The sequence below is a fragment of the Solanum verrucosum genome, unplaced genomic scaffold (genome assembly GCF_900185275.1).
Source record: "Solanum verrucosum unplaced genomic scaffold, falcon-dt-bn FXZP01000261.1, whole genome shotgun sequence".
Lineage (NCBI taxonomy): Eukaryota > Viridiplantae > Streptophyta > Magnoliopsida > Solanales > Solanaceae > Solanum > Solanum verrucosum.
Genome location: NW_026019969.1, coordinates 11,050,400 through 11,068,130, shown reverse-complemented (window position 1 = coordinate 11,068,130; position 17,731 = coordinate 11,050,400). Strand labels below are relative to the sequence as shown.

The 17,731-nt window shown below is 27.4% G+C and overlaps 1 pseudogene; it reads right to left on the bottom strand.

The window, feature by feature from the left end:
- Window positions 1-1,806: 1,806 nt before the first annotated feature.
- On the bottom strand, window positions 1,807-16,950 carry LOC125815023 ((R)-linalool synthase TPS5, chloroplastic-like; annotated as a pseudogene).
- Between the last annotated feature and the right edge of the window lie 781 nt (window positions 16,951-17,731).

The window sequence follows — 17,731 nt, the reverse complement described above, 5'->3', positions numbered from 1 at the left end:
ACAAAAATAGCTAATGAAGCCATTTTCCAAATTTCTGTATAAAAAAAAGAGTTATATATACATATACATTTATACTATTTAGAATTTCAACAACAAACATAACGTATATTTATACAAATTCTAGCAACTTCAGTTATTCACATATATACATATTCCAATTACATACTCATAGAAACGTTTATATACACATTCTACATATACATTTATATATAAACAATTATATACACAAATTATAACTTTATACACAATTATACAATTTCATACAAGTGCAGTGTTATTGTTACTTTCACAGAGTACAAATTTTTGCATTTGTATAACAATCATATATCAAAAATCAATGATAAAGATGCACTGTATAAAACATACACATAATAGTTTCATATATGTATTATACATATCTTACTGAATCATATCTGAAAATCTATACGTATAAACTCTAAGCAAATATACAAATCCGAACACAAATATTACTGTGAAATGAGCGAATCTCCGATCAAAAATTCAAAATAATCAACATGTTATTCTAGAAAATTTCCAGATCACAAATTTTTCTAGATTACAAATTAACTATACAAATCATAAGTGTTAAACTCTATTTCGAACAAAATATACACCTCTCAATATACATTCAACTTAAATTGATGATAGTTAAAAAGGAAATCTGATTTTGAATACATGTTGAACACCATCTTCGACCTAAAAAAGCAAAATCAGAGTATGTTTTCGTCATGAAATTACCTCCTATTGCTATCTCTACAGTCCAATGATCTCGATTGTTTGTGTAGTACCGTCAATTGCTTGATCAACTTTCTGAATGGAGTTACAATGGAGTTCTTACTTTTGAAGACGACGAAGAAGGAAGGGAATTCGAATGGAACAGAACGTGCGTGACTTCAGTGATTTTTTTCCTTTTTTTTCTAACCGAAATTAACGCCCTTTTCTTTTTTAAACTATCAAAATGTATAAATAAAAAAAAATGACAAGCGAATATACAGAAAAACAAGTCCATAGCAAACTATAATTTTGCTACGGACTGCAATTTTACAAAGTTTGCTATAGCATACAATTAGCAATTTTTTATTTGGTATATGTAAAATTTTCTCAAATTAATATTTACTGTTCCATCACTGAGTATATATCGACGGTACACTTACCACACACCAATTATATGAAATATATATATATATATATATATATATATATATATATATATAATAGGAGAGGTGATAGCACTTACGCGTCAGCGCCTCAATTAATCTTCATTTTTAAAATTTTAAAATATCAATTAATTAATTATATATTTGCAGTCTGTTTACGTCATTCATGAAAAAATTGAAACAAACACATGTGCTATTCACAAAATTAATCACTCATTTTAATAATTAAAATAACAATTAATTAAATCAACTATTGACAGGTGTCAAATGGAAATTTGAAACAAACACGTGTCCTTTTCACAATTAATTACTCATTTTAGTTTGCTATATATACTTTTAATAAAATACATTTTATTATTTTTTAAAACAATTTTATAGAAGTTTTCACAATTGAATGTTAAAAAAATAAAAAATAAAAAATAAAATAAAAAAAAATAAAAAAAAAATAATATATATATATATATATAATAGGAGAGGTGGTAGCGCTTACGTGTCAGCGCCTCAATTAATCTCTATTTTTAAAATTTTAAAATATCAATTACTCCATTTGCAATCTGTTTACGTCATTCATGAAAAAATTGAAACAAACACGTGTGCTATTCACAATTAATCACTCATTTTAATAATTAAAATAACAATTAATTGGTCTTCACTTGTCTGCTTTCGTTCCACTCCTTTCCAACTCATTTTCCGGTTCAACAATTTCAACACCGCGCCCCTTCTCCAGGGTGGCAGATGGGTCTAGAGAACCGAACTGTCTCACGATTTCAATCCGGTTAGAAAAACTTCTCCTGAGCAATTCACATATCACTTGAGTAGTAGTACGAAATCTTAAGAAAAGGCGATCTACTAGTTGAAAAAAGGAGGATCCGTTGAAGAGTTTATGTTGTCTCGATAGGGAATAGTCCAATCTTTTCCAGCACCGGTGCAATATGAAAGAGTCCTTTAGAATTCCTTAGAATACGAATGAGATCAAAAACGCTCTGCTGAGGCTCGAGTAAAAGAAGGGGTACTTGAACAGAGGGCCGTCTCAGACCAGTGAAGATCGGAATTGAGCTGCTTAAGATTCCAATTCAAGTAAGGAAGATTGTCATTAGTCTAGGTATTCTAAATAGAAAATACCATTAGCGCCCAAGCTAACCATCTCGACTGTCGGAATGAAACCGATTAATATGGAACTGCTAAAGATGGAAAAAACGCAAGGAACGAAGTTGTTAGAAAGTCCCGTGACATCCAAGTTTTATTTTTGAAATGAAAGATTGAGGAGCTGCTGAAGATGGGGCTGCAGAGGGCAGTTCCGGTAAGAGAGAGAAAGTTTGATTGATAAGGGCATTCTGTGAATGGAGGAATTGGCACAAATCTGATCTGAAGTAATGTGTTGCCGCGAATCGGCTGAAAGAGTTTCAATAGGTCAGGAAACCATAATTAAACCAACTATTGACAGGTGTCAAATGAAAATTTGAAACAAACACGTGTCCTATTCACAATTAATCACTCATTTTAGTTTGCTATATATATATACTAGATGGGGGAGGCCCGTGGCAAGCACGGGCCCAATAGTCAAAATATTATGCTTGTAAAAATATTAATACTAATGAATCAAGGGTGATACCTTTTGCAGAAGATGGATAATATCATATATTATATACTATTAGAAATATTTAGAATATGTAGAACAAACATCAGTATGATGCTAACTTGAATGATCTGCAAATACTAACTAATGTAATACAACCAAAATAATTACCCTTATTTAGAAGAGTGATATAGCAGATGCTTCATCAGTTTTGATATATAAGATTAGCATGTCATTGTTTATCATATGTAGAAGATACAAATTGTGCAATAAGCTAAGAAATGTCTGCTTTATAGTTTATACTTGGATCCATATGTGACTATTTAACACGTGTTTGCTCTTTAGTTCCTTATTTCTCTTCATCTTCTTTCGGGTAGCCCCATTTTGTATTCACAAATTTTTCTGGTGCTTCTCTCTCTTCTTCACTCTTTGCATGTATCATCTCTCTTCTTGCGTGCTTGAAGATTTTGGGGCGTCACACTTTCAAATGAAGTTGAGACGTCCGCAACCCTATTGTCATTTCCTCTTAAACTATATATCTTGAATTTCACTTATTTAAAGGAAAATTTGAACAAGAAATTTGTAAAGAAAAACCTATCCTACATGCATAATGACATAGAATGTGAAAACTTCTTCATAAAATATTATGTGTGTCAAAAATACAGATAATAACTCATTAAGGAAATGAATATTACCTAAATTATTTCCAAACATCATTAGTCTACTATTGTATGATCATCCTCTCAATTCCACAATTGTAATTATGAATATGATAAACTATGGTGTTTTGGTATCGTCTGCCAGTCTGCTAATAAATCAGAAGTTGCAATTCAAACAATACAAAAATAACGGAAGAAATTTAGATGATACTAAAAGCATAACTTCTATCTAAGAATAACTACTAAATACTAATACAACATCATCCAAAATAGAACACTATGGTTCCCTACAAATCTTAAAAGCTTGAAAAGGGTGTGAAATTGTACTTGAAGGCTTGAAAATTAGAGAATCTGAAATCAATCATTTTCCAAAGCAGGTCTATTTGTAGAAGTTGACTGTTTTTCTCGGTCACTTGCCTCACTCAGCAACACAATTGTTTAAGCGAGTGAGGATCCAAAAATTCTAATTGGCAAGTGTATGAAACGTTTTTGAATTAGAGAGGAGTCAAATAGTACTTCCAGGAGGACGAACAACTCATTCACGTTTCAAAATTCCTATTGACATTGATGAGAATTTCACTTGCAATATTAGTAAACAGAGTTCATTAGCTACTCTAATTGAAGATTCAAAGTTAATTGTTTGGGATGAGGCTTCATCTTTTCCTTGTTGACACGTGTATTGTTATTTAGTTTGTAAGCAAACCACGTGCACTCCTGAACGCCGCCACAAAAATTGTACTATGTGCTGGGATATTTTAGTCATTGAATAAAAGTTTTAATATTCCAGCCAAGTGGTATGTATGTAAAATTTCCTACCATTTATAAAAATTACAAAAATCTCCTCTTGGATACATCCCTCCCATTATGAATCATGTTCATATATAGTTATGTATCCCACAATACAGAAATGGATCCAACACAACAACATAGTAGAAACAAATGTATCCAACAATAGAGGAATGTATCTGACACAACAGAATCAGTAGAGATCAATGTATCCGACAATAGAGGAATGTATGACACAACAACGGAGTACAGACCAATGTATTCGACAGTAGAGGAATATATCCGACACAACTGAATCTTAAGTAATGTATCATTTGCTATGTATTGAACAATTGAGTAATGTATCTGAGAGCAATGAAAATTTCAAAATTATTGTAATTAAGAAGACTTCCGGAATAGGATGTAATTAGCACGGTATGAGATTTCTCTATTTTATACAAATTTTAAAGAACATTTTACCCATCAATTTTCTTTTCTTTTATTATTTTACTCCTATATTATATATTTATTACCCTTATTTAGAAGTGACACTTCTAAAGGACTAACACAGCTTAAAATAATTGTACCTTGTGCTGAAAATGTGATGAGACAAATAAGGGCAGTTTTGGTATTGTGAGATAATTTCATAATTCATAATTCTATATCCTCTTGTTGATTTTGTTAGTTTAATATTTCAGATGAGTTGAATTTTTCAGTTCAAATTTGAAGAAATTGTATCCCTAAATTATGTATTTTCACTTCAAAACTTCTAAATGCAACTTATAAGTATAAAGTATTAAATATTAATCAAAACTTAACATTGTCAATTTTGCTATTTTAAGTTTGGATTTTTCAGTTCAAAATTTAGAACATTATTATCCTAAATTTCAGTTTCCAATCCAAAACATCATGGCACTGTCATAAATATTAGTTTTCCAATTTAAAATTAGTATATTATATCCTTATGTTTGGTCTTGAAATGTTCATCATGTAGCTCAAACTTGATGATTTTAATACCAATCTTCCAACTTGTATATCTATGTTCAACAATAATTATATATGTACAAAATAAGACTACAGAATAAGGCTTAAAAGGAGGAAATGATTCAGACAATGATTGGTTCACATATAAGGTGAAAGGACGGCCACACTGGTTGAGGTGTAGAGGAGTTGAGAGTGAATAGATTATAATTGAGAAGCCAATAGAGAAGGTGATGTGGCACCTCTCTATTTCTTGACATTTTTTTTTTATTTCTTTCAATTATTTTTTTTCTTGCAAAATCATCTTCTTAACTTATACCTCTTCAATTATATAAATTCTATTCTTAAATTAGAATTAATAATATTCATAACTCCCAAACCTTTCATATTCATAACCTCTCAAGCCTTCATATTTGTAACCTCTAATTATTTAATGTAGAAGGTTATATTAACACTATAAAATCACCCTAAAATTTTGTGTTATATTGTAGTGATCTTCAATTAGAGAATTAGTGGTAGACATGTTACAATATTTTTAAGCTTTAAGGTGCATTATCTTTTGGAAATATGATTTCATATATTACTTTTAATTAGCAAGTAAGGCTAATATGTCAAACCATATTTTTGTTTCTTTTGGATAAATTATTTTGGTTTGTTATTTTTATGATTCTCTTTATAACCATAAAAATGGAGATTCATTTTAGGATTAATAATTTGTTATTATTTTTCTTGACTCTTGTATATAGGATGAAATGAAATCATCCAAAGATGGAGATTAATGGATTTTTAGCTATATAGATTGATTATTCTTTATTTTTTTAGGTGCTTAAGAAGTAATGTTTCTATTATATTATTTCCTTTTGGATTATTTATGTTTTGTCAAAAATAATTATATGTGTAGGAGGACTTATGATTAAATGTAATTTTGTCCTTATTCTTTATCCTTTTCTTCTTTTGCTAGATAATTTTTTTACTTATTTGATTATATTTTGCAAATTATAGGAGATATATCTATAATGAAAATGGTTAGACATTCTTACATAATTTGATTTTACAACTCTTTCTTTGTTGAAATCATATATTTAATAATATTTGTTTGTGTTCGTGAAGATATAAATCTTGAGTTTTTAATTTTTTTTAATTTAATTTAGGGAAAAGAGTCTGATATAACCCTCAACTTTGTCATTTGGAGCTGATATGACCCTCGTTATGATAGTGACTCATATATACCCTTACCGTTATACAAACGGCTCACATATATACCCCTACCGTTACAAAATGAGCTCACATATACCCTTAATTTAACGGAAGTGAAAAAAAATAGTTTTAAATTTATATTTTTGACTTTTAAATTTAAAAAAATCATGTAGGGGTATATATGATCCTTCTAGCGAATTTCAAGGTATATTTTAATCTTTTTTATACATAAATTATTTTTTGAAGTCTTTGATTATCATTTTTTGAGTTTCTTATTCTTATTTTAATTTTTTCTTTCGTTCATTATTGTAAAGAGAAAATTTTAAAACCAATTTTTTTGTGTGGCTATATTATAATTTAACACAAATTTTTTCCACTATATTGTTATTTAGTTTTTGTATTGAAAAAAAATTGGGACATCTATAATAAAGTTTACCATAATGAGGGGTATATCAGCTCTAATTGATAAAGCTGAGGGGTATATCAAGCCCTTTTCCCTTTAAATTATTCTCTTTAGACCTCTATGTAATTGTTAGATAATTTGATTATATTATATTGATAACACTCTTCAAAAAATTTATTTGTTAATGTAAATTCATATCTGACTTTTTTGTTGATAATAGTAGTTTATTGTGTTTGTGGGCTATAATATTTTAAAACATAAAAGCATGAAATGAGTCGATGGATATTGATATGCTACTTAAAGAAATACATACATATACTTTCATAGTTTGGTGGAGCAATTTTTACTAACAAAAATGATAGAACATGAAAATGAAAAGTTAATTTATAATTTTGAAAATACAGTTGGTTTTATTAAAAATAAATTATTTATTAATGTGTAAAATTGCAGTCTTTAAAATTTTCATTTTTGTTGTTTTTGAGGAGATTTCAAGTTGCTTATTAATAAGTGAAGCTGCAGTCTTTATATTTTTCATTTTTATTGTTTTCCAGGAGTTTTCAAGTTATTTCAAAATTGCGTTAATTTATAATTTTGAAAATACAGTTAATTTCTTTGCTTTCTATTTACTTATAATAGAATATTTGTCTCAATAACTCTATTTTTATTGTCTTCATTTTCTATAATTAATTTCTTTATTAGTGTAAGAATGTACAAATATAACTCCTATTATGTTACATAATTTATTATATTGAATGTAATATTTATTTAAAACGTGAAATATACTTTTTAATATTTTTGTGTTTAAGCCAAGCAAAATTAAAAGAAATAGGAATTTGTATGTGTAATTTTTTTGAATCTTTTTTGCATAGTTAATTCTCTTTTTTGTTTATTTTTGAATTTACTTTCTTATATTCTTTTGTTTTCCCAATATAAGTTGTCCCAAAAAGTAACTGGATATCTGAACTTAAATATAATAATATATTAAGATATGGAAACTAACTAATTAAGATTATTATTTTTCATCATTTAAATACGTAAACTCATTTTTATTTAAAATGCTTTGTGTACAACTTGGTAGTGCCGTGTTCGTCCTCTAAAGTGTCACTTCTAATAAGGAGTAATATAGTAGTATTTTTTAATGTTTTATCGTAACGATAAATAGGGTTAATGAGAAATAGTTTTTTTATCTCTAAAGTAGAAGAGATGAGATCTCTTTGCACTTTACCATCTTCAGATTCTACTTTATAAGACTACAGTAAATATATTTATTATTGTTGTTGTTCACTATCACAAACAGAGATCTTCGCTACCGTGAACCAATTAAAAAATTGTGTTAAGTCCCCACGCGTCTATAAACTTGGTCCAATCTGATTGGCTATTCAATATCTTTCACTTTTGTATAAATACCTATACTATAGTTCTTTCTCATCAAACCACGTCTACTATTTAGGCAAATTTTATTTTCTTGATTTGCCTACCACTGATTTCTTCCATTGCTTTCTAAATTTTTATTTAAATCTCTGTATGGTTATACATTTTTTCTTTTTAATGGTTTTCAAATTTTGTCATCTGATAGTGAAGAATTTATCGTTTAAATTTTTTATTATTGAAATTTTGTTGTCTGTAATCACCATTTGTTTTTTAGGGTTGTTTTGAATTTAAAACAAAAGGGTAAAATCTAAATGGGTCTACAATACAATTCCCAGAAATCCAACTTGAAAATTATGTTAAAAATGGAAAATAAAAACTGAAATAAATTTAATTGAGAGTTATCCTCCGTTTGTTTCATTTTATGTGACACTTTTTATTTTTCGAGAATCAAATAGTTTAAGTTTGATCGAAAATTTGCGCATGGTATCTTCAATTTTTTAAAAATGGAATTTATATATTTGTAAACTACGTAAATATCAAAGTATTATAAGTCACAATAATTAATAATTCAAAATATTTTAAAGATGTATAAAAAATTTAATATCAAAGATTAACTAAAGAGAGAGTAAAAGGGGAGAATGGAAAGTAGGAAAATAGGAAAAAAAAACAAATATATAGAGAGAAACTGAGGAAAAAAGTCAGAAAAGTAATTCTTCATGTGGGTTGTTGTATATGTAGAAAGACACGTGTACAATTAATGAGGCACAATTAATTTTATAGTACAATTTGAAATGCTTTGTGTACAACATGGTAGTGCCGTGTTCATCCTTTAAAGTGTCAACTCTAGTAAGGAGTAAAATGAGTAATAATAATAAAGTTAATGTACAATTCTTTTTGCACGTGTACAACTAATTTAATAAAGTTAAAAGTTAATGTAGAAAATTCTTTGCACGTTGTACAACTAATTTAATGTACTGTTAGTCCTTTTAACTGTCATTTCTAAATAAGAGTAAAATATTCTGATGGTCTTTAGACCTTTGAAATTCTGATGTTGAAATGCAGATATAAAGAAAAATTTTATTTTGTACCAGGCACACTTATTGTCAGTTGTATGAGGGCCTCTTTGGCTGCCATTTGTATATTCTGGGACCCACTGACTACTTTTTACCTATATGAATTTCTTACTTTTTCTCTCCTTAAATTTTAATCTTTTCTCTTACTTTTTCTTTCTCATCAGACATTGTCTTCTTTTTTCAGCTTCTTTTTAACCCTTAACGTAATTTTAACTTTAGTTTAATTAATTATTTTTTTCATTTTATTCTCTCTATTAATTTATTATTTTTTGTTCTCGAAATTCAAGCTATAAAATATTTTTTATAATATTAACATGACAATAATTGCAACTAATAATATTTTAGGTTGAATTGCAACTTAGTGAGAAGGTTATATTTTTGAACAAACACTATAAGTTGCAATTCTTATCATGTTAATATAATAATAATACAAATATTTTAAAAATATCAATTAAATTTCACATAGCTTGAATTTCAAGAATAAACATATATCATATAAATTGAGAGAGTATGTATGTATGTAGGAGTTTATGGATGATTTTCGATTTTGGATTACATGAAAATAGAAACAAAACTTATGTAATTATTTGTGAAGATTACGGATGGTCTTTCTATTATATTTTCTTGTTGGAGAATATTAGATACATTTAAGTGTTTACGAAATTAGAAAATTATGAAACTATTGAGAAGAGAAAAAAAATTGATTTTATACTCTTTTCGTATTAGTTTTTTTATTTTTTTTTACACATTCTTTAAGAAATTATTAATAAAAATGATAATTTACTAATTTACTCTTTAAGATTTTTTTTTTTTTATAACTTTACAAATTTTGTTTATACTTTAAAACAAATAATTGCTAGGGTAATGAAAATTAAAAAAATGATAGTTTAATTTTGTTAATCGATAAATAATTTTAATAATTATTTTTAGTAATTTATATAACTAATATAGGATAGAAAAATAATATCAAATGTTAGGAGTATGACGAATTAGGCTAAATTTTATACTTTTAAAATTATTTAAAGATACGGAAAATAATAAAATTTGAAATAATGGTTAAAACAAAATAAAAAGTGGAAAAGTTAAAATAAAGGGAAAAAGTTAAAAAGTAAGAGAGAGAAGGAACTTTGACCAATTTTTTTGAAAATGAGACCCAAGTAAGTAATAATTGCAATGTTAGTCCTTGTAATTGTCATTTATAAAAGTTATTGTACAATTCTTTTTGCACGTTGTACAACTAATTTAATGCAGTCAAAAGTTAATGTACAAAATTCTATGCATGTTGTACAAGTAATTTAATGCAGTGTTAGTCCTCTAAGTCTCACTTCTAAATAGGAGTAATATATATGACAATTAATAAAATACTTTTTTTTTATTTTTTAAAACAATTTTAAAGAAGTTTTCACAATTAAATGTTAAAAAAATTAAAATCTATATATATATAATAGGAGAGGTGATGGCGCTTACGTGTCAGCGCCTCAATTAATCTTCATTTTTAAAATTTTAAAATATCAATTACTCCATTTGCAATCTGTTTACGTCATTCATGAAAAAATTTAAACAAACACGTGTGCTATTCACAATTAATCACTCATTTTAATAATTAAAATAACAATTAATTAAACCAACTATTGACAGGTGTCAAATGGAAATTTGAAACAAACACGTGTCCTATTCACAATTAATCACTCATTTTAGTTTGCTATATATATATATCACAATTAATAAAATACTTTTTTTATTTTTTAAAGCAATTTTAAAGAAGTTTTCACAATTAAATGTTAAAAATATTAAAACCATTCTAAAAATTGGTGTTGTAACGTGTGAATTTTTTTGTGGAAAATTAATTTTTCACAACCTCCTTATTTATAGCAAAACAAATAATAATAATAATAATAATAAAAATAAAAATAATAATAATAATAAAAAAATATTATTGTTATTATTATCATTATTGTTTTAAGAAAAACACAACCTATAATCTATATGTTCTATCTTTACTGATAAAAAAAATTGAACTAATAATAATATTAATAACAAGAATAATAATAATAATAATAATAAAAAAAAATTAAAAAAACATTTAACTAAATAGTGCGTTTTAATTTTTATTTTGAAAAAAAAGAAGTAATTATCCAAACTAAATAGGGTGTTTTAAGTCTAAACAAATTTGTAAAACTAAAATTATTTAAATGTCAACACCTTTACAATTGTAATATATCGCCAAATGTCAATTGTCAACACCAAAATAATTATCTATCTAATTTTCAAATTGTTTTAAAAATATTATATTTCTGGATTTTTCACAACAACCGTGCCAAAAAGAACTACTTCGACAGCACAACCACAAAAACCGTATAAATAGGAACCACAAACACACGTTAAAAATACTCTTCTCAGCGTATCATTAATCCAAATTATTTGGAAAAAGTAACAATTTTTTCTATATATTTTTATCCTAATAAATTATATCATAGAAAGTTATCTGCATTTTTATTTTATTTGAGTTAAAATACAAATTTTTTTATATTTAAATGGTTTTATGGAAAAAAATAAATTAAAAGATCAACACTTAAAATTTCAATTGATGCTTGCAGTTTTGGAGATGGTTACAACTTCCCTCGTTATTGTATGAGTTTTCAAATTTAAAATTTTCTTTTAAATTCAAGGCAACTACAACTTTTCAACTTTGTCATGAACTCATATCCTATGAAATCTTTTTTCTTTTTAGTTAATTAACTACATCAATGTTCGTGCAACTTTCGACATGAAATAGAGGTGAGTAGCAGAGGTGGATGTTATTAAGAAGGCTTCTTGGAACTCCTCAAAACGCAAAATGAATGTAGTAACCAAGGTAATTCTACTGACATAGAGTGTTTAATTGTAAATGCATCTTTATAGTTTTTCCTCCCATATTGTTCCAATTAATTATACGGCATTGCCTCTTTCTTTCAAGTTTACTTTGACGTTTAGATATTTTTTTCTATCTAAAATTCAAGATTCATATTGAAAGCCAATTTGACATGAACAAAAAAAGATTGTTTGTCACAGGACATGTTTCCATTCAAACTGAGGTGTATAAGTGAGTGCTTCTAATTACTTTTTTTATATTTGGTTGAGTCATGTTATCAAGAAGTAAATCAAGAATATGTGGGGTCTATTTGAAATTTAAAGCAAGGTCTAAAGATGAAACTTATTCAAAATAGTATATTGTTATAATAATGGGAATGAAATATTATACAACAATGGTCAATCTTATGTAGAATACAACTGTGCATGATAAACTTGCCAGTTAATTGTTTGAATTTTACTTTTTCATAATAATTTTACTTGCCAATTAATTGTTTGATATTTTCATAATAAATATTGTGTTTGTTTTTAATTTTATTTGTTTGTTTCATGTTTGAATCCTCTTTTATTTATCTTTATTTTATTGTTTAAACAAATTGTAGTCGTAGGACCAGAGACAACAACTTTTTTTTAAAAAATAAATTATTAAAATATTACAGATAAAAAAATCGTTTATAAATATTTTTTTGGATGCTGACATTTTTAAAAAAAAAGTAATATTGGAAAAATAAAAATAGTAAATCCTTGCTTTAAAGGTTTTTTAAAAAGAATTATTTTTTACTATTTTACAAATTGGATTCTTTTAAACTATTAAAATCTAATTTTTTTTTGGACGCAGAACTTTTTCAAAAGAAAGTAATATTATAAAAAACAAAAAGCATCACTATTTGATTAGAAAATAAATTAAAGAATTTCATGATACAAAATAAATAAAAATAAAACAATTAACGAAAAAAGAAGAAAAAAAATATTTATAAAGGAACAGTTAAACAACAAAATTTAAATTTGTGGTGTAGTTTTTATTTCTTTAGAACCCTAACATATTGAGAAGATTTTCAAAAATGGATGATGATGCAAAGTATTATTTCATTTTTTTCATGATCTTTATTTTTTAATCATTTTAAGATTTTCATTCCATCATATAAAATCTCTCTTCATATATTTAAATCTAAGATAATAATTGATATTATTGCTTTCGAAATTTTGAATTAGAATTGATTTAAAATGATTTGTCATATTTATTTTCATGTTATACTTGGTGGTGCTTATAACTTATAAACTTTATCTAATTATTTATATTCAATTAGTTTAAATTTTTTAATGTTAAATCCTAAAATTATTTGTCATTGTTAAGTTAAACGTAGTTACTAATGAATAAAATTTACAAGATATTTAGAAAGGATAAACAAATCTAAAAATCCATAAAATAAAAGAAAGACTAATAGTAAATCAAAGGAATAGAAGATCATCAGTTTTGTTCATCTTTCAAATTTTATTTTGCCCTGTAATAATTTATTTTTATGTGGTATATATTAATTGGATAATTTTTTTTATGTGGTATATATTAATTTAATTATAGTATCTTTTTTTAATTGATCATTGAAATTGATTATTTTGTACATCTTTATTTTATGATATTATGTCTGATTAAATGAAAATCATCTTACTTTGCAGGATAGAACAAGAGAAGAGTGTGCTAAAAAGGTTGCAACATGCTTTCTAAATTATATTTAGATTTTTAGCTAAAAGTAGAGTTAATATTTTTAATACTGGGTTTTAGATTGATCTATGAACATAAAATTTAATTAATTAGCACAAATATCAATTCAACACACGCCACATATGCTATTAATCTTCATTATACTAGAAAAAGGAGAAGTTGTAGAATACTGTCTAGTGTCTTTGAAGAATATACTTCCATTACACGTAAATTAGGGTAAAATTTTATTAGCATTATTTGTATATGTATAATTAAAACACTATATATGATTATACATGTACTTTTGTTACTCAATAATAATTTGTATTTAGTTACTTTTAAATTTTAAAAATTATTATATCTTATAATATCTGCACAACGCGCGAATATATATACTAGTTATTACATAATAAGTGGCTGAAAGAGTAATTTGGAAATCCAATTTTTAATGTGAGAATTTTGAACTCCATGCCCATCTCCATGCTGGTACATGCAGTGTGTTGTTCTTGAAAAATTTAACACAATCCTAATGAATTCTTCCGAAAATAGCACTTCATTCCTAATTCGGTCTTTGTTCATCACTTCCCACATCTCCTTTATCAATAAATTGATGTGTTTTATTGCCTCTTCTTCCGAAGTACCCTTCTCATTCATGTAACAACTTTTCCTTGCTACCCTAGGACAGTTAGAGTTACTGCCGCCGTTTACCGGGGCTTCCATTCAAAGCTTATAACACTTCTCCTTCCGACCTTCCAGCACCGGGCAGGTGTCAGACTCTATACATCGTGTTACCACTTAGCAGAGTCCTGTGTTTTTAATAAACAGTCGCTACCCCTGGTATGTGCCGCTTTCCTAATCAAAAGATAGGAGAGCACCCCTTCTCCCGAAGTTACGGGGTCATTTTGTCGAGTTCCTTCGACATGGTTCTCTCAAGCGCCCTAGTATACTCTACTTGTTCACCTGTGTCGGTTTGGGGTACGGTCAGTTCACCGGGAGGATCGCCCTCACAATTCGAAGTTGGGAACATCACCCCTTTTCAATTCATCCTAAATTAACAACAACACATTTTTTTTTTTTTAAAAAACGCATCTAAATTAAGTTATATTAAATAAAAAAGTCATATGAATTTTATCTGAGAAAAAGGTAGTAGAACATACCGATGATGTCCCCAAATCATCAACGAAACGAGTAATTGTAGCACATCGACGAATTATGTCTGGAAATTTGTTTAAGGATTCCAATGCCTCTAAGGTTATTGGATTGGTGACAAAGATGAATGCATGGAGTAATACCAAAGGAATTGCAATTGAAATCCATGCATTATTCATGTACTCTTCTAGTGTTGGCTTATATCCATTGTGGTACCATCTTGCTTCTTGTAAGTAAGCTTTGCATAAATCTGCCCACTAATTTATAGTAACTTGTTTCAAATATATATAATAGTGTTTCATAAATTATATAATTAAATTCTGGATTCACAATTTTAAAAGTAAAACAATTTAAATGATAAGAACCTTTTGAAGGTTGAATCGATCAAATTTAAATACTGATTCTGTCTCAAAGATAAAAGAATGGAATTGATAAAGATTGTAATTTTACTTGTTTTGTGAGGTATGGAAGGACATTAATCCCTTGTTGTTTGAGAATATGATAGGCCATTTCATTGGTAGTGTTGAAGAGTGAAAGGTAACATATTTTCATGTAGTCTGGAAGCTGCTCCATTGCTTTTATATCCCATCTGAATTTATATTACAAGAAGTCAAAATTCCACATGGCAAAAACATGCTGACAAGGAATTAGTACTAAAAACTATTAACATTATAAGTTAATAACTGACCTTTCAACGGCCTGAGTGAAGATTTCTAACTCATCAAGAGTGCCATAAACATCATAAATGTCATCTAGGACTACTATTAAAGAAATATTTTTCGCCAACATTCTTCGACAGAGGCTGTGTTGAGGCTCAAATACTAAACCCACTGACCAGAAAAAGGCTTCAACTAGTCTATCCCTTGAAAATGAATACTTCTCTGCCAAACGTGTGCTCTTCCACCACCTTTACATGAATGAGTACATGAAAATAAATATATATGATGTATTGATAAATTATATTTTACATGTTTTAACTCTTAAGCCATCCATAACAATAAATATAACGAGGAACTTAACCTTTTATACGCTGAAATTTTGATACTATCAACTCACTTAAAAAGATATATGAATTGAAGGATATCTCACGTTGATAGAATTTTCAAATCTTGTTGGTGTGTTGCTTGAACAATGTTGAAGTCCAATTTAGCAAGCTCTAGCAAAAGAGGATTAGCATTTGACATTCTCTCGTAAATGCTAATCTACCACTCTGTCTCTGATCTTGGCATCATCCAATGTCTTGGAAGTTCCAAGGCATGGACCACTAATTCCACCATTATATTCTCTTCTGCATTACAATTATTATCAACATATATAACTCTTTAGCTATGTCAATGTGGATTTTGTCGTATTTCTCAAAGAGGTTTCATTTTCTGTAAAGAGAAACGATGCTTCATATAATTCTAACAATCCTTTTGTGTCATGACAAATACTTTGCTTGACATTCTCATTATTCATGTCCTTGAAATTGTTGAATATATCTAACAACACACACACAAAAAAAATGTTAGTCACATGAAAAAAATTAGACAGTTTAACCCTCGTACTCATATGTGTACCTTGAGTGATATGAAAACCATATTGTCTGAAGAGCCTAAACTTCAAGGCTGTAGAGTATAATGAATTATCTGTACTACTAATTTGGTCATGTACACTCTTCAATATTTGCATGATTTCATCGTTAAAGTGGTAACTCACTCCAAGCCTTTGTAAATTATCAATCCACTCCAACTTAGCACCTAATTCTTGTATTGATCCCTCAACCATCATCATCAAATTCTTCTTCATTTCCTTCTTCAATTCATCAAGCCGCTCCATATACTTACCCCCCTATTAAAGTTAATAAAATTATCTGAATGATACACAACACATTTGATATATATATATATATATATATATATATATATATATATATATATATTATGCAGTTATAAAAGAATGTATGTGTGCTACATAAAAATAAAATAAATATACCGCGTAATTATTGTTAAGGGATTGAATATATTGAAAATCCCAGGTAGTAGGTTTGTAATTACCTAAACGTCGGATAGTATGTTGAGGTAATTTCATATGGGCAGCAGTAGAGAGAGAGAGGCTTTTGATAGTACAACTAGTACTGATGGCTTATCATGACCTCGAATTGGAGATGGTCTTCTTGAGGTGGCCATTAATAACATCCCTGCGTTGTTGAATACTGTTGCCTCCATTTATTATTATTATTATTATTATTTGTTTTGATTCTGTTGTTCAATGTTTTGAAAGATATTTATAGAGACGTTCCTCAATTTTATTTAGCAATCAAATTAAGAATCTTAGGCATTAAACCCTTATTTTGAATTTTGATCTAAACAAGACCCGTAACTACTGAAAAGGAAAAAGAGCACATGCAAAATTGGGTAACTCGCCAAATTAAAATGTCTACATCACACTAGAATGTTTAGTTTGTACCTGTGTTTTACAAGGCGGAACGTTTTACTTAGCATAAATCGAGATGTGGGGCGTAAGCCCTATGAATATTTAAACTTTTAATTTATATTAATAATTTGAAATAATTACAAACATAATTAAAGAAAATCATAAAAAACAAAACATATAACCATGAGTAAACAAGTATAAATAATAATTTAATATCTATTTCTAAAAATATATTATTATCAGACTATACAATTTACCCCCTCCCTCCCCACAATCCATAAAACTTACTAGTATTATAATAAAAACATCACACCATCAAGAATAAAAATAAAATTACTTTCAAATAGCTAGATAAAATATGATAATTTTGAGAACATATGACATAAACATAAAGACCAATGATAAGTGAAAAAGTAAAATTTGCTACGTATTTTTT